General features: G+C 40.5%; 1 long non-coding RNA gene across 1 annotated transcript in view; it reads right to left on the minus strand.

Moving 5' to 3' along the window:
- Positions 1-292: 292 nt before the first annotated feature.
- The window catches only part of LOC112423719 (uncharacterized), a 41,112-nt gene continuing 22,521 nt past the window's right edge, over positions 293-18,883 (minus strand). The window contains exon 3 of the long non-coding RNA XR_003014269.2: positions 293-517. This is a non-coding gene — a long non-coding RNA (uncharacterized lncRNA). The remainder of the gene's footprint in view (positions 518-18,883) is intronic.

Genomic DNA, 18,883 nt, shown 5'->3' on the forward strand with positions numbered 1-18,883 from the left:
CCTTGGAAGTTGGCACAGCCAGTACTAGCATAGGATGACAAATGACTTGCACCAGCCCTAATCAAGACTAAATTATCTAATAACTTAGGAGATTTTCTCCATCCACACAGTAGGTTCTTAAGAAATGAAATTAAAATACAGCAGTGGTTCTCAACCCTGTCTGCACATTGAAATCACTTGGGAAGCTGTATTAGTTTCCTAGGCTTCCATAACAACATACTATGAACTGGATGGCTTGAAACAACAGAAATTCAGTGTCCCACCATTCTGGAGGATAGAAGTCTGAAATCAAAATGTCAGCAAGGCCATGGCTCCCTCTGAAACCTTTAGGGGAGGATCCTTCCTTGCCTGCTCCTAGCTTCTGGTGGTTTACCAGCAATCTTGTGCATTTCTTGGCTTGCAGATGCATGACTCCAATCTCTGTCTTCATCATCCCATGGCATTCTCCCATGAAGCTTTAAGGAATTCTAATGCTTCGAGGGCATGCATGATGTGGCAAAGAAGATTGAGATGGAGACTAGAAAAACAGGAGAAAGCAGGAAAAGATGGGAAATTGGAAGCCAAAGAAAATTGCCTTCACCTACCATTCTGGACTTCTTTTCTTTTGCATACACTCTCTTCGCCAGCTATACTGTGCTCTGATTAGAGGCCACTCACAACTCACCAGGCCCCAACTTCACACGGCCATCTGTTTATAAGGACACCAGCCATATTGATTAAGGGCACACTCTACTGCAATATGACTTCATTTAACTTTAGCAGTTACATCCTTCAATTACCTATTTAGGAATAAGGTCACATTCAGAAGTATCAAGGTTTAGGGCATCAGCATATCTTTTTGGGGGGACCCAACTCAACCCATAAATGAAGTTTTTAAAAATGCTATAATGTTCCAACTGTAATGTTTCACACCCAGAGACTGCAATTTAATTGGTCTGGGGTGCAGCCTGGTCTTCTGAAATTTTCTAAATTTTTTAAATTCTTTAAGCAATTCTAATATGCAAACAAGTTTTAAAACCAAATGTCAGGGGTTCATATCAAGGGGTTTTGGAAATGTCAGGGGTTCATATCAAGGGATTTTGTGGCCAGGCTGCCTGGCATTGAATCATGCCTACACCACCTACAAGATGAGTGACCCTGGGAAATTTGTATAACCTCTCTGTGCCTCAGTTTCCACCATTTAAAATGGAGATAATAATATTTAATAGTACTTGCCCCATAGAGAGGGTATAGGAATTAAATTAGGTTATAAAGGAGAGCATTTAGAAATATGCCTGAAATCATATTGCCCCTATTATTACTATAGTTCAGGCATACTTGCACCCTACCTTTAAAAGCCTCAATGGTAATATTCAATGAAGACTGTTTAGTCTCTATTTTAGAGATGGGACAAAGAGAGCACACAGATATTCAATAATGTACTCAGAAGTCTGTGAGGAGCCCTAGAAAGAAATTCAGGTCTCCTGTGTACAGTTCACAGCCCAGAACCCCAGGAAGCCAGAGGTTTTCCATCCAGGTCCCAGGGGCCACCATGATGCGGGGTGAGGGTGAAGGACTGGGGTGGAACAGCTCAGTTTTATCTGCTTCGCATGTTGATACCCTAAAGGATTTTGTTGGAAAAGGGACCAGGGCTTCCCATGGCGTAAAAAGAAAAATTTAAAAATTTAAAAAAATTAGAAAGCACTGTGCCTGATTATGTCACCATAAACCTTCTAAACTGACAGTTTATCCTGGCTTCTGCCTCCTCCCTTTTCCCCGTGGAGCAGAAAAGCCCCAGAGAATTTCAGGTGGCTGAGGGCATTCTAAAAGAGGAGGTGAGCGGATGTCTCCACGTTCTGTAAGAGGAGGAATGCAGACAAACTCTGCAGCATTTCAAAATGTCTGCCCTCTGCTCATTACTAAAATTTGTGTAAGGGCGACCAAGAATTAAGACCTCCCAAAGCTCCAATCAGAGTCATCTCCACTGAGAAATGCAAGATGAAATGGACGGAGCACTCTCTTACAGCTTCTAATCACCGGGAAGTTCAGGAAATTGGAAACGCCCCAGAAACAACATGACATATCAAATACCAGAGCCTGGGTGATCCATCACCATCGTCATCACTGTGGTCATTACCATTCACTTCCACTCCGCGGACAGCCCGTAAATCAGCTTGTAGAGCTCTTTGGGATCGCTGAGTGAGAAGCACTGAATAAATGTCAGCTGGGATCATTGGAGATACCTTTCACTTCAGACAGATAAATGTTAGTGAGTCCGTGGTCAAGGAAGCACCAATAGGGACCTTAGCTATTTCCAGGGGCCCCAAGATACTAATAATGGTTTGCATAGTCAGAAAATTAAGATAGAAAAGGAAAGGCCCTTCTTATCCCACAATATTAAAAATACTCCACAAGCATAAAAACTCAATTACTGTACTTGGCTTGTGAAGGGACATATTTCTTGTTCAGTGAAGTTCCTCCATGATGGTGATCTGAAAATAGGCAGAGAGCCAAATAATTTTTAATATGCCAGTGCATCAGGACAAAACTTTGAAATTTTGACTAAGGACATTGGGACCAAGCCAAGGATGCTTATAGGAAAGGCCACTGCCTGTGTGCTCCATTCTACCACCGTGAGCCCTCTGGTATCTTTTTGCTTAGCCTTCTCAAGTGTTGGCTCTATGCAGTGTGTCCATTGTGTACATAACAGGCAGCTCTCCAACAGCAGCTCCAGAAGCGAAGGTTGGGTCTAGGGATTATGACTGCTCTATGGAAGATTGCCCAAGACTTCCCAGCATTGGGACACTGTGTTTTCTAGACCCGAACTGATCAGTCTCTTTGTTCAGAAAGACAAACCTTCATCTTCTAACATATTCCCTTGTGTGTTTGCATCTGTGTGTTACTTTGGCCTAGGTTATTGGTTTCCATTGAACTAAGTACGAGGCCCACATGGAGGAGGGGACTGTCTTTTTAGTAGGTTTTCTATTGTTCATTGTTTGCTGAGTGCATTCTGAGTACAGTATTGGACAGATCTTCAAGGTCCCTTGAGGCAGAAAGTCCAAAATAAGGAGACAGAAGTGACTCATACAGAAACTGCTCTGCTGCGAAGAAAAGCCAAGTTGTTCATGGCCTGTACATGAGCCAGGTGGGTGGGAGTATGTTTATGCTAGAACTTCCAAAGACTAACTTCCAGTGAGGCCCTCTGGGGACACGAGACTCTAGTCAAGTCTGTCTTTGGGGGAATGCTTCTTCCTGCCTAATACAAGGCAAGGCCACATGGGGATTCTGGAATTTCCCTTTTAACAATTACATGGATTATATTTGTCACTGGGACACAAACACCTTTTTCAATGCTATATTTATTTTATGCTTAGAAATGAGATAGAATTAAAAAGGCCAGAATGGAAAAAGTTTAGAATTCAGAAAAGAATATATCAGCATATTGGGCTCAATTCTGTTCTTCAAGGTTTCTCTTTAGACGGGATGGGGCTTTAAGCATTAAGAACCATTCTATCTTTCAAATTGCCTTCCAAGAGCCCCCATACAGCCACCACGGAGAGCCTACTGGAACCTGAGCTTCAGTGATACAGTTGTTTACCCATTGGAAGCAGAAATAGCAAAACCTAGTGAATTATTTTAGAATATAGGTAATTCGATGACATTGTGTTTACTTTTGACACAAACACAATGCAGGCTGGCCTCTTAGTGGGAAGGGAGGATTGGATCCTTCTTTTCTTTTTTTCCCCGACTCTTGTCCACATTATCTATTTGTTGTTACTAATTCAGTATAGGTTGGAGTGTGGGAAAAGGGGATGAAAAAAAGGAATAAGAAAACTCTTCCCTTATGTAAATCAGGACTGCCCTAAGATGGTTTTTTGCTCTTTGGGCCAAGCAGATGTTCAAAGCTGATTCTTTCTTTCTCATGGGCATTTTTGTGAATTTACCTGAGGCTCGCTTCCCAGGCTTCATCTAGCTGAAACTTCTGTAATTTTAGAAATTTTTCCTCTATTTGCCACTCAATCCTCCCCATCATCCCTGGGTTTTCTTGCAATCTACTCTACATAAACTCTTTCCTGTGGGAGTTCCATTATATCTTCCAAATGTCCCTCGATCTTGAAAGACCAAAATGCTGGAAAGAAGAAAAACAGACAGAAGTGAACACTACACTAGTTTCTACTTGCCACCCTTAGGGCATTTGCCAATTTGCTTTGTGGAACATAGATGCTGAACAAAGATCAGCAGCCAAGAGTTTCTAACAGTCTCATTGGCAGGGGAGTTGAAAATTGGTGGATAGGGCTACCAAGGATGCTACAACTTGAGAACTCATGATCTGAAAGAAAAGCTAACTGCAGAGATGTAAAGTGAGTATTATATGTGCAATTTTTCCTTGAGGTATTTTCCAGCTTCTAGCTGCACATGTGTGAGGCAAGTTGCCAAGAAAACAAGTAAAAAGCAGCTGCTAAGAAGCTAAAAATCTAAGCAGACATTTCAGTAGTCTCATGGTGCTAGAAAAAATTGAAGTTCATAGCCTGCCAAGAAAGAGAATCTCTAATAAACATACTAGGCTCGCCCTTGAGCTCCTTGAAGTGATAGGCTCTAGGAATAAAGATGAACCTAAAATAGACCAGTTCTCACAAACCCTAACATTGAATCTGAAATCTAAATCCAATAGATCAAGATAATCTTCCTGTGGTCTATATGCCTGTCAGAAGAAAATTAAATCCTCTCTACAGGGAGATGTCATCCACAGCATCTACATCTACAGTTTTTTGGCAGACATTATAATGTCTGCCATTTGGTCACATTTACCAAGCATGCCAGAATACAAGATCAAATGACCAAAAACAACAGTTTAAAAAAAAAAAAAAAAAAAAAAAAACTGACTTTAGAAACAGACTCAAAGGCAAATATTTAAGTTCAAATTATTGGACATAAAGTTTCAAATAACTATAAATAACATAATCAAAATAGACAAAAAGATGGAAAATTTCATCCAACTACTGAAATCCATTAACATCATCAGAAAATGCAGAGTTTAATAATACAACACTGAAATTAAAACCAACTGGATTGAAATTCAGTTGGATTTAAGAGCACATTAGATATAGCAGAAGAAAAAATTAGTGATCTGGATTGTAGATCAGTAGAAAATATTCAGGTTGATACTTTTCAGAGAAATAGAAAGAATAAACAACACAGAAAAAGAGTTTAAGAGACATACAAAACATGATGAAAATAACTTTCATAAGTGTAGTTGTAGTCTATAAAGGAGAGAGATAATTGAACAGAAGAAACACTGTGAGAACTTTCCAAAACAAGCAAAAGATATTAGTAAATTGAAACTCTACAAATTCTGAGCAAAATAAATACAGATAAAGCTAACCCACAAACACTAAAAAGAATATCTTATAAACAGACAGAAAACAAACACATGATGTTCAGAGAGACACAATATAACTATGGCTGAGTTTTCAATAGAAACAGTGAACAAAAATGTCTTTAAAGAGCTGAAAGAAAATTATTGCCAACCTAGAATTGTGTACACAAGGAAAATGGCTTTCAAAAATAAAGACTAAGCAGACAATTTCAAACAATTGTCTTGTTGTTCCTTAACAAGCAGGAACAACAACAACAATGGCACAAGAAAAATGACCGTAGATGAAAACATGTTATTGCAAGTAAAGACAGGCTAGAGGGAATTTTGTAGTCTTAAATGCATAAACTAGAAATGAAAAGAAAACTTACCATCTCTAACACAAGTATTCACATCAAGTTAGCAAAACTGCATATTAACCCAAGAGAAAGAAGGAGGTAGGTGGGAGAAAAATAGAAATAAGAACAAAAATTATTGAAATAGAAAGGAATCATCTAATAGAAAAAAGGCAACAAGTATTTGAAAATATTATTAAAATTAATAAATGCTTAGCAAGACTAATCAAGAAAAAAGAGAATGAGGAACATGTTACTAATACTAAAAACAAGAAAGAGGCTATCACTGCAGATTCTGGAAATATTTAAAAAGAGGTTAATACAAACTTATGATCCTAAATTTGACTAAATTTGTTGACTACACTTATGACTGTCACTTTGCAGAACTGTTTGGCAATATAGGCTAATGCTAAACATAAGCATGTTCCATAACCCAGCGATTTCTCTTCTAGCAACTCAACAGAAATGTATGCATATATTCACTAAGATATGTAAAAATATGTTCTAGCATCAATATTTCTTTTTTTAACTTTTATTTTAGGTTCAGGAGTACATGTGCAGGTTTGTTATATAGGTAAACTTGTGTCACAGGCATTTGTTGTACAGATTATTTCATCACCCAGGTACTAAGCTTAGTACTGAATAGTTATGTCTTCCGATTCCTCCCTCCTTCCACCCTCCACCCTCAAGTAGGCCCCAGTTTGTGCTGTTCCCCTCTTTGGGTTCTCATCATTTAGCTCTCTCTTATAAGTGAGAACATGCAGTATTGGTTTTCTATTCCTGTGTTAGTTTGCTAAGGATAATGGCCTCCATCTCCATCCATGTTCCTGCAAAGGACACAATCTTGTTCTTTGTTATGGTTGCATAGTATTCCATGGTGTACATATACCACATTTTTTTATCCTATCTGCCATTGATGGCCATTTAGGTTGATTCCTTGCCTTTGCTATTGTGAATACTGCTGCAACGAACATATGCGTGCATGTGTCTTTATGGTAGAACAATTTATGTTCCTTTGGGTATATATCCAGTAAGGGGATTGCTGGGTTGAATAGTAGTTCTGTTGTTAGCTGTTTGAGGAATTGCCACATTGCTTTCCACAATGGTTGAACTAATTTACACTCTCACCAATAGTGTATAAGCATTCCCTTTTCTCTGCAACCTTACCAGCATCTGTTATTTTTTGACTTTTTAATAATAGCCTTTATGATTGGTGTGAGATGGTATCTATTGTGGTTTTGATTTAGCAGCAATATTTCCAACAGCCTTAAAAATACCCAAATTTCTTATGAAAACAGAATATATACATAAATTAGGGTGTATTATTAAAAATTAATACTATTGTCAGCAATGCAAAAAACAAACTATGCTACATGTAATAATTAGGATGAATTTCAGAGCTGTCTTATCTCACAGACATCCAAGAGAATATTTTGCATGATTCCATTTGTATAAATTTCAAAAATAGACAAATATAATCTTTGATGTAGAAGTCAGAATTAATGTTTTCTATGGACAGAGGTGGGTAGTGAGCAGTGGAGAGGTAATAACTTACTGAGGGTATGAAATAGACTTTTGGGATGCTGATAATACACAGTGTTGATCTGGATGTAATTACATGAGATTTTCACTTTTCCAAAAGTTAAGCAAACTGTACACCTATGATCCATGTACTTATATAAAAAAGCAAAGTGACTAGAATAGCTAAAATAATTTTGAAAAAGAAGATCAAAGTTGGAGTACTCACACTAATCTGTTTTAAGACTTACTCTAAAGTGACAATCATCAAGACAGTGTTGTATTGGTGAAGAGCTAGACACATAAATCAATGGACAACAATAGAAGGTCTAGAAATAGATCCACACAAACATGGCCACATGACTTTAGACAACGGTGCAAAGACAATTCATTAAAGAAAGCATAATAGCTTTCATCAAATGATGCTGAAACAGTTGGAATCCATATGTTAGAAAATGAACCTTGATCTGTACCTCACAATTTAAACAAAAATCTAGATCATAGATCTCCATGTAAAATATAAAACTACAGAACTTCCAAAAAGAAAATCTTAGTAACCCTCAGGCTATGCAAACTTATTAAATAAGACGCCAGAAACACAACCTATTTTAAAAAAGAGACAAACGTGGCCTTATCAAATACAAAAATGCTTGCTCTGTAAAAAACGTTGTTAAGAGAATGAAAAGACAAGCTACAGATAATATTTACAAGTCATGTACCTTACAAAGGACTTGTATTCAGCAAATACAAAGAACTCTCAAAACTCCACCAAAGAAACAACACCACTTACACATACACAAACGGGCAAAATATTTAAATAGGCATTTCACTACAGAAGATACGTAGATGACAAAGACATGCTGTTCAACATCATTAGTTAACAGAGAAATGCAAAGTAAAACCACACTAGGACACCATTACACACCTACTAAAAATGACTAGAATAAAAAACAAACAAACAAAAAGACAGGACCAAGTGCTGGTAAGGATATAGAGAAACCAGGAGTCTCATACATTGCTGGTAGGAATGCAAAACAATACAGCCACCCTGAAAAACTATTTGTCAGTTTCTTATAAAGTTAAAATACACTTGCCATATAACCCAGCAATCCCATACCTAGGTATTTACCCTAGAGAAATGAAAACTTATGCTCACACAAAAACTCTTACAGTCTATTAATAATTGTCAAAAACTAGAAACAATCCAAATGTCCCTCAACAGGTGACTGAATGAACTGTGTACATCTACACAATGGAACACTACCCAGCAATAAAAAGGAATGAATTCTTGATGTACACAACATGGATAAATCTCAAAAGCATTATGCTAAGAGAAAGAAGCCAAACATAAAAGATTGCATGCTGTGTGATTCCACTTATATGACATTCTGGAAAAGACAAAACTACAGGGGCTGCAGAAAAGACCAGTGGTTACCAGGGGTCAGGAGTCGAGGAGGATTTCGAGCGGCAGGAGGGACATTTTTTGGGGTGATGGAGCTGCTCTGTGTCCAGATTATAGTGGTGGCTACATTAATATGTACGTATCCAGGCACAGAGCTATACATTTTTTAAAAGTTAATTTTATATATGCTAAAATTTTTGAATGTTTAATAATGTTTAGGGTAGAACATTCTGCTTTTTATTTGCATTGTTCAAAGCAAACTGAACACATTAGTGGAGCTTCAATGGCTATTGCTTTTAGACAATGGATATTTAAGGATACTAATTTACTTCATCTCATAGTCATTAAGAAATTCAAAAAATAAACCCATGGAACAAAGAAATAAAATGTCAAACTTTAAGCTTCAGCTCTCTCTGAGAACTGTGTTTTGGCATTGACCATATCATTACCTACCTAGCTATGAGGTTACACTTCTGCCCAGTTCATTAGAATTTACCTTTAATTCTGTAGCAAACCATAACTGCAAAGCCAACATGTTCTAGTCAACATTTATTGCACTGGCATATTTCTTTTAAGGGCACATATTAAAGAAAATTAAAGAGACAGAGTCTCTGCAAAGTTCTTTGGATTAAGACTCTTGGTGATACTTTAAAATGTTTCATTCAGAGTATTATTTTGGGAACTTCCTATAGCATTCTAATGATTCACAGATTTTGAGACCATTAAAATATTTTTCTCAATTTTCCTTTCCTTACTTATGCCACTTTGTTGTTGTTGTTTTATTTTTACTTTAATTTTTAATTCTTGTGCGTACGTGGTAGGTGTTAAATATTTAATAATTTAAAATTCCTATGTGCTTCATTGTATGGGTGTATATATGTTTATATGTATATGAATCGAATTGAATTTGATTCATATATATATGAATTTAATTCACTAAGACTAATGCACATTAATATATATGAGTTTATATGCATATTAGTCCTCAATTAAAAGTTTACAAAGAAAAAAACAAAGCAAACAGACAGCAACAACAAAAGCAGCACCAGATAGGCTCTCTCTGCAATGGCTTTGGGAAATGTACAAACATCAGGCTAATGGAAAACATAGGAACTTTGCCCCAACAAACTGGGGAAGTGCTGGCCCATCCCAGTGTACCACCTGCTCTTCGCACTTGCTGTCAGGAAGATAATGCTGTATGCTGGGCCCTCCCAGGTGCAGCCATCTCTCCTGCTCCCCAGCAATCCATCCTTCAGGTTAGCCAACTTCAGGAAACAGGTTCCACGCTCTCTAGGTCTCAGCAATGTCTCCTCACTTTTCTCGGGGTCAGGAGGCAGATGCACTCACCCACCCTTTTGAGGGAGGTCATAAGATGCACAGCACACCAGCAGCTCCATGTAAATCTGCCTCACAAAATCCCCTTCCTTTTCATTGTCCTACTTCTTTTCCTATTTCAGACCTGCTCAGAGATTCCAGGTGAGCGTTCCAAGAGTCTGGAAAAAAGGACTTGGCCTTGTGATTTGAGATTTGCATTATCAATGGATTGCTGGTTTAGTAATTATCTGTGAACTCATGTTAACAACCTGTGACACATAGCAATCATTTAGCAATTCAATTTTTTAAGTACTCACAAAAAAAGAAAAGAAAACAGAGGGGCACATTCTTTGTTGATTTATTTTCTGTTATTCTATTTTACGTATTTTGTTAAACCTGTTTCTTTCTGTTCGTTAGATTAGATTACTGTTGTAGGTCCATTAGGAAAAATGCATACCACACTGCAATGTGAAGGGCTGGCACATAGAGAAAGCCAGCTGGTCACCCAGACAATTCACCACAGAGCAGAAGAATTCACCAAGCCCCAGGATTTTATTGTCAGAAACAATGTTAATACCTAGAGAACAAATGGATGGCTCAGGGGCACACTCACATTAATCAAGCTCGCAGAGCCTGAGATAGACAGGTAGATAGGTAGATCAGATAAGACATTCATATATAGTATAAAAGCACATTAGCCAAGCTCAAAGATAGATTTATATACATAGCATACTATCAACTTATGAGCCGGATGTTTACTGTAAGCTTCCCACTACCTTCTCTACTTGTAATCAAAACAGATGGGAAACTAAGCCATCCAAATGTAAACGGATATCAATGAAGACAGAAGGAATTGAAGGGACCTAAAAAGTTTCTCTTAGAATAGGTGGTTTGCAGCACCATCCTTTCAAATAGGCACACCCTGGATAAGAAAACACGAAAACAGCCCCCCACCCCACACACCCTTTTTTCTTTTCTTTTCTTTTTCTTTTTTTTTTTTTTTTTTTTTTTTGAGACAGGGTCTCCTTCTGTTGCCCAGGCTGGAGTGCAGTGGCGTGATCTCAGCTCACTACAGCCTTCGCCTCTCGAGTTCAGGGGATTCTCCTGCCTCAGCCTCCTGAGTAGCTGGGATTACGGGCACACGCCACCACACCCGGCTAATTTTTGTATTTTTAGTAGAGACGGGGTTTCACCATGTTGGCCAGGCTGGTCTTGAACTCCTGACCTCAAGTGATCTGCCCACCTCGGCCTCCCAATGTGCTGGGATTACAGGCGTGAGCCACTGTGCCCGACCAAAAAACCCATATTTTTGAGACTGCCTCACCAACATTCCCTCTCATCTGTATCAGGTCACTGCCTCTACAATTTCTTTTTGGGCTGAGTTCTGAAAGACAAGTAGAAAAGTTACAGAGCTACCTATGGGGAATGCAGCATTACGGGTAGACAGAAGAACATAAGCAAAGAACCAGGGGCATAAAACAAGGTAAGTAGCTGTGCAGACCTTTTGCAAAAGCAATGTGAATGGCAAAAGCAAGAAGGTGGTCAGAACTGAAAGAAGAAGCATGCATTGTGAGCCTCTTCTGTTGCAGTTGCCAGAATGCAAAGATGAGAGCTCTGGTCACGGCCCTCGAGGAGCCCACTGACTGGAAGGGGTTATACACCGGTAAAGAAACAAGACACAAAGAGGTGCTGTAACAGTGGTAGGTACAAAGTACTATTCTGAGCACAATCTCAACATAATTCTGCTGGCTTGGACCAATTCTAGCTCTCTTAGGTAGTAGCAAGTACGACAGAGTCTTCTATTCATTCTCTCTAGTTGGGGTTTAGGATTTCTCAGGACCTGCAAATTGAAATCGCTATGGGACGCGCGTGCCTTGCCTCTTCTTTTCTAGTTTTTGTTCCAGCCCAGTTAACAGTACTTATCTATAATAAAGTGCCTTTGTCCCAGCAGGGGCCATCGCCAAGTAAATGCAATGAGAGTTTTAAGGTTACTGAATCCACACCAAAAATCTTTCATATTTATCTAAAAAGCGTGTAATTATAAAGAAAATACATACCTTGGGAATGAATAATTGAATCATAAAATCCATCAAATGTCATTTTACTCATTTTGCCCAAGTGTCTGTTCGAAATGATTCTAAGCAGTGTGACGTCAATATCTATTGAATGCCAACGTTACACAGGGATGCATAAATTACCCTCCCAGAGAATTAATGGCATATAAATATATCTCCATTAAATATGTTTCAAATTTGGTTGTTATACATTCACTAAATGTATAGGCTTTTTAAAAAAATTTTTTATTATACTTTAAGTTCTAGGGTACATGTGCACAGCTTTTAAAAGTTACATTTTGGGCCAAGTTGCCTTTGAAACCACGAGACTTTTTTTTTCTTTCTTTCTTTTCTGAAGCTGTAGTGGAGTCCCAGGCCAGGACTGTTATATATGGTGATGATAGCAGGCAGCTCAGATTACCCCAAGAACAACACCCAGACAAGAGCACAGAGAGATGCCGCTTGTTCTAGGCGGCTATGAATTAGGGGCCTCATGGTTAGTTCTCTGAATATTTCTCAGGCAGTCTTTCAGGCTGCTCTCTCTGTGGGTTGGTTCATCTGGAGTTGATGAAGGAAGAAGTATTTCAGAGCCAGCATCTGCAGTTCTGTAGCCATTTCACAGACACCTGGGGGTCCAGGCACCATTGTGGGTGGCTCTTCCTCCTCAACCTGGAGAGGGCTGGGTTTAATTCCTTCATGCTAACCTCCCATCACCACACTGTACCCACTGTTCAGCCTTTCTCCCCTTTTGTTGGGGAGACATATTTTCCACCTTTCCTTGGTAAAGTAATAATCACCATTTCTAAAAAAGAAGATTCCAAGACACTGAGTCAGGGGTTGTTTGCTTTAATAAGCAACCATAGGAAGAAAGAGAAAGAAAGAATACCATCCTTTATTAAGCACATAATAATTCTTTCAATCCTCATACAACACCCCAGAGAGGCAGATACTGTTATTAGGACTCATGTAGGGAGCAGAGGATAGTACTTAAAACCACTGAAACTAGAGTGAACTATGTGGATTCAAATCCTGGCTTCAGGACTTACTAGTTGAGTGACATTGCTTGTCACTTTTGTCATTTATAAATGACATTCCTCATTTATAAAATGGAAAAAAATTCTTGTTTCTATTTCCTGAGTTATCATAAATAAGATAATATTCTAGGTGAAAAGCACTTAGATCAGTGTTTGGCATATAGTAAGCTCTCAGAAAAAAGCTTATTATTATTATTAATGTATTATTTTATGTATGAAGAAACTAAAATTCAGTCATTCCCAAGATTACAAAGATGTTAACAGTAGAGTTGAGATTGGAACCCAGGTCTGGATTGTTCAGTCACTAATTAATTCAAAAAGCTCTTTCCATTACCCATTATTAGTTGTTATTGGGATACAATTCACCCTGGGTCTCTTGCATTGTTGCACATCTTGCAAATGGGGCACTGACTGTCCTTTGTCCAGAGTTATTTGTTGAAGGGCATTTATAAAGCAAAGAGCCTTGGAAGAAAAAAGATACGGACTCCCTCTGGAGTAAGCTGTAGGCCTGCTTTTACTGTTCATTATGACAGATTTGGGCTTCTTAATCCCAGAGTCTTTTCCTGTAATACAAACTACTGTATGTACAGGCATCCATCTGGGGCCATCCCTATCATCTCTGGGAGACTTAGGGGCAAAGGGAACTGACACAAATATGCTGATGCTCTTGCTTCTTGCCACACCGTGAGATCCAGGAGTGTGTGTCTTCTGCCAGCATCTTTGAAACTGGTAGGCTGCCATGTCAGCTTGCAACTGCATGGATTCAAATCCTGGCTTCTGAGCTTAATTACTGTGTGACACTGACAAGCAACTTAACGTATCCATGCCTGCCCTATTTTCTGGTCCCTCACTTGTGAAATGGAGAAATATGGCAAAAATCTTAGACCTCGTCTCAGTTCTTGACAGTATTGGGGATGAGAGGAAAAAAGGACCCTGCTGGGCATGTTTGGGAGTATGTGAAGACCCCCTGAGATCTGACAGAATGCACTCATTAAAGTGGTAAGCAAGTGGAGAGTCATGAAGGTTGATGAATGTTTAGAAGATGAGCAGAAATAGGCAGGGTTGACCAAGCACCCAAATGGTGCATTTGTTGTTGCTCACTCTCCCTCAGAAAAGAGGAGGAAGAAATGTTGCCATGGGATTCAGGAATGAAAAACCAAATATGTTCTACATGTTCTCACTTACAAGTGGGAGCTAAGTTATGGGTATGCAAAGGCATGGGGGTGTTGTAATGCATATTGGTGACACAGAAGCAGGGCAGGGTAGGAAAGGAGTGGGGGATTAAAAAAAACTACATACTGGGTACAATATACATCACTTGGGTGGTGAATGCACCAAAATCTCAGACTTCACCATTACCTAATTCATCCACATAACCAAAAAATCACTTGTATCCCAAAAGCTATTGAAATTTATATATGTAAATATATAAATTTTACAAGAAATGTTATCATGGGGCAGCAAGCCCATGGCCCCAGCAAAAAGGCAATATGGCTGTCCCTGCTGAGCCCAAGAGTCCCTAAAGCTGAAACATAAGGTGCCACCAATGAGCACATAGAATTTCAAGTGTATCGAAGACATTACAAATTTGTTTGGTTGAGCTCAGAGCAAATGGCCACTAGATGAAAATAAATGCAAAGCCTTGTTGATTAACTCAAAGCCACTCTCTCCCTACATGCCCTGATCCCTCCCTCTCTCGCTGTCCTGACCTCAGCTTCTTTAAGGAAAAAGATGATTAGGGGTGAGGCTGCCGTCTCTCTGTCTCCAAGCAAAATCAAAGACCATATGCACCCATATGAGTGTGCAGGGGAACTTTGGTGAGAAGGAATAAAACTGTTATGACACCGTTAAGTACAGCTGCCCAGGTCACAATTACACATGGTCCCATAGGAGAAGGGAGCACCCAAATTCAATTGATGGGATTGGAGTGAGGTTCACCATAGATGGGAGAAGCTAAGGTGATGCTGAGAGGGGGGTCTTTGGGCAGGAGCTGTGGTTGCTTCTACCTCTGAATGTCTAACAGTAACACATACATTAAATATTTGTACTTCCCCATCCTATACGTGCCAAAGGGGATTCTCCCAGTCAGAAAGAGCCACATGTAAAGAACTGGTTGTACTTTTGGGGAGGTCTCGACCCTAATGAGGCCACTTTGAGCCATGAGTCCCTGTGACTGATGAACTTGTCTATTGGAGTTTCTGGCAAAGGGAGGCAGATTCTACTCAGAGATGCCCCTTGGGGTTTTGGACCTGTCACCTCCCTGACATGATTAACAGGTACATGCATTTTGGAAAGAAGCTATGAGATTGCTGTAGGGCTGTCGTCCAAACTGAACACCTGACACAAGGAGGCCTTGTAATTCTCTGATAGTTCTTTTTTTGGCATGGGAGAACTAGAACCCAATGACCAACAAGGTAAGAAGAGCCCAACAAGCCCCTCTTGTCAAAAATGTATGAAGCGAGCCTAGCCCCAGCAGCATCCTTGGCTTTATACAAAAAGTAGTAGCTATCCCTTGAGAAAAATTTTATTCCCCATTCTGCCACCTGAAGTAAAGCCACTGGCTCAGTGAGGCCCTTGATTCACAGAGTTCCCACTAAGTGCCTGGGCCTGGTTCACTGATGGTTCAGCTAAGCTAAAACCTGATGGTGTCCAACAGCTGTTCAACTCCCTGCCAGCTATGCAGAACCAGGATGTGGTTGCTCTGCTCGGTGAGCAGAACTCAAAGCCATACTCATAGCTCCAACCAATACTCCCTTTGATGAACCACAGTATATTTCTCCTAACTCTTGAACTGTGGCCAATGGCTTAGCTATTCAGTCTGCCATTTAGACAACTACAGACTGGCAGATTAAAGACACCCCACTTTGGGGTCATGAAATGTAGAAACATATCATGGCTGCTAATCAAACCATCTGGGTTGCTCCTACAGATGCCCACAGTAAGGGTCTGTGCTCTGATGAGAAGGGCTGCAATCAAGCTTTTAGTGGGGTCTGCAGTGTCCAGATTGCCACCATTGCCACCATGATCTCTCATCTTCCCAGACACGGCAACATGGCCACCATCACAGACTGTGGACAAAGCAAGGGTCTTTATGCTTCTGGTGCAGAAGGTCCCACTGCATGCCAGATTTGTGACTCCTGCCAAAAGAATTTGTGACTCCTGTCTTGATCCTTTTATCTCCCAGTGAGGAAGGCTACACATAACCCTTAAAGTTGATGCATCATGTTTTGGGCTTGCTGGACCATTTGTGGTCTGATAAGGGTAAACTTTTTCATCACAAAAACTACCCAATTACAGGCTAGTGGTCAAGGTATTCAATAGACAGTCAACACTCCTTGCCATCCACAGGTATATGGTATTATTTTGAGTTGGGAAAGGCTTTTTCATATTTTTGATTTTACCTCAATCACCTTCTTCTAGTATATATACCTTCCTAAGACAATTTAGCCATTGAATGTGGCTGTTCCCAGGAAGGGATTATGTTCTCTTTCACTTCCTGGATAATAATTAGGATGTAAGGGGTGAGGGTTTACATAAGCCTCTTTTGAAAATTCTGGATCTTTCTTGACCATTCCTGGGCATGATACTCTTTTCAGTCCCCTCAAAACAACCCTACGTAAGCCTGCTTGGATCACCCTCTGGGTGGAGGCACAGGCAGAAGGGGACCTGCAGGACTCAAATTTGATTTTAGGACTCAAATTTGGCCACCTGGGTGTTCTTGTTGGACTGACATGGTAAGGGGGCATAAGGATGATGACTGCCTGGTTGAGTACACTACTCACCGAGTCCCCTACAGTGGCCCACATGTGCCAAAGTAGGGGATATGGTGGGTCTCTGCCAGTTTCATAAAAATGCCCTTGTCCTTCTCACGTTTGATCTCTCTGAATGAAAGGCATGGGTGTGAATATAGGATGATGTTTTTAAGGTGATATTATAGCTCCTGGAACGGGACACACTAGTTTTGTGGCCATCGAAGAAGAATAACGACCTTGGCACTGGAGAAGAGAACACCTCAGAACTCAGGAGGGATGGAGCGGTGAGGGAGACTAATACTACTTGTCTTTCAGAAACTTCCCTGGACTCTTGATTCCGAAGGTGTCACTCTCTCAACCTGACGCAAGCACGTTAAATTTAACTGACTTCTGTGCCTGTCATTCTCCACCAGATGGTTCTAACAAAACAGCAGGGAAGAGCCCCAGTTCCTGCACCTCCCCTGCAAAATACCCTTTCAACACCTCTGGATATTTTCCTCATCACTCTTTTCCAGCTGTCACTCAGTCATCCCATGCAGCAGCTGAACGCCTCCAGTCTGGCAGCGTGGACCAACAGGACAGGTTGGACTGACTGTCCTCAGGTGAAAAACAAGGACATGGGAACTGAACTGGGAGCCTTAAGGTCCACCAGCCAAGTGGAATCCCAAGCTGACAGCATGGACAGCTGGGGCCCTCCAACTCCCGTAGGTCCCACCTGAAGGAGGAGGCAGAGGGGCATCTATTGTAAATAATGATTCATTCTTAGGGGAACCATGAACACTCCTGCAACTACACATGTTGTATGGAAGCCAGGTATGGAAATAGTGACAGCTATGGAAATCGTGGTGAGAAAAACATCCCGAGGTGTGAGCGTGTTTTGCAGGGAAGGTACAGGAACTGGGGCCATCCCCTGCTGTTTTGCTGGACTTGTTAGAGCTGTCTGGTGGAGAACGACAGACACAGAAGTCTGTTAAATTTCAGACAAATTGTGTGGAATCTGGCACCTCAGGGGTAGCCGTAAGAAACTTCAAGTCAGATGTTAAAGCAAATATCACCAGTAAATTATGTAGCTCTCAGATGACTGTGGAGAGCTCTCCAAAATGAGGTTACCCTTCTGTATTTGGGAGAGATTCCCAGAGAGATGGTAGATATGTTATTTGTGCCCACCCCAAGGCCGGCTTTTTCTACAATAGGAGTCATCCAATTAGAAATAGTACAGTGGCAAGGTGTGGTGGCTCACACCCATAATCCCAGCCCTTTGGGAGGCTGAGATGGGCAGATCACTTGAGCCCAGGAGTTCGAGACCAGCCTGGGCAACCTGGTAAAATTCTGTCTCTACCAAAAAAAAGAAAAAAAAAAAGATTAACCAGGCATGATGGGGCATGCCTGTAGTAGCTGAGATGGGAGGATCACTGGAGCCTGCAGTGAGCCATGATCATGCCACTGCACTCCAGCCTGGGCAACAGAATCAGACCCTGGCTCAAAAAAGAATGAGAAAAAAGAAAAAAAAGAAAGGAGGGAAGGAAGGAAGGAAAGGAAGGAAGGAAGGAAGGAAGGAAGGAAGGAAGGAAGGAAGGAAGGAAGGAAGGAAGGAAGGAAGGAAGGAAGGAAGGAAAGAAGGAAAAGAAAGGAAAGAAAAGAAAAGAAAAAAGAAAGGGAGGGAGGGAGGGAGGGAGGAAGGAAAGAAGGAAGGAAGGAAGGAAGGAAGGAAGGAAGGAAGGAAGGAAGGAAGGAAGGAAGGAAGGAAGGAAGGAAGGGAGGGAGGGAGGGAGGGAGGGAGGGGTACGAAATTTGTCTTAGCTGAAGAGATTAATGACACCACTTTGGGTCTTGAAGGCACTGAAATCATCCTTGGTTCATTGGCCAGGGCTGTTAGTGATGAGAGAACTGGCCTAGACTTCCTCATCTCTTGTCAAAGCAAAGTCTAAGCAATCACTAAAACATCCTGCTGTACCTAAATGAATTCCTCAGCCAAGTGAAAAGGTCAATACAGAAACAAAAGGAGAAAGTCACCTGACTTATAAAGTTAAGTCCCTTAGGTTTATGGAATTTGCTCAGCTGATTGGATCCAAGATACAGGGGCCATGGTTGAGGTCAATGCCACAAGCTACCCTCATTCTG

This window comes from Macaca nemestrina, chromosome 19 (genome assembly GCF_043159975.1).
Source record: "Macaca nemestrina isolate mMacNem1 chromosome 19, mMacNem.hap1, whole genome shotgun sequence".
In the NCBI taxonomy this organism is placed as follows: domain Eukaryota; kingdom Metazoa; phylum Chordata; class Mammalia; order Primates; family Cercopithecidae; genus Macaca; species Macaca nemestrina.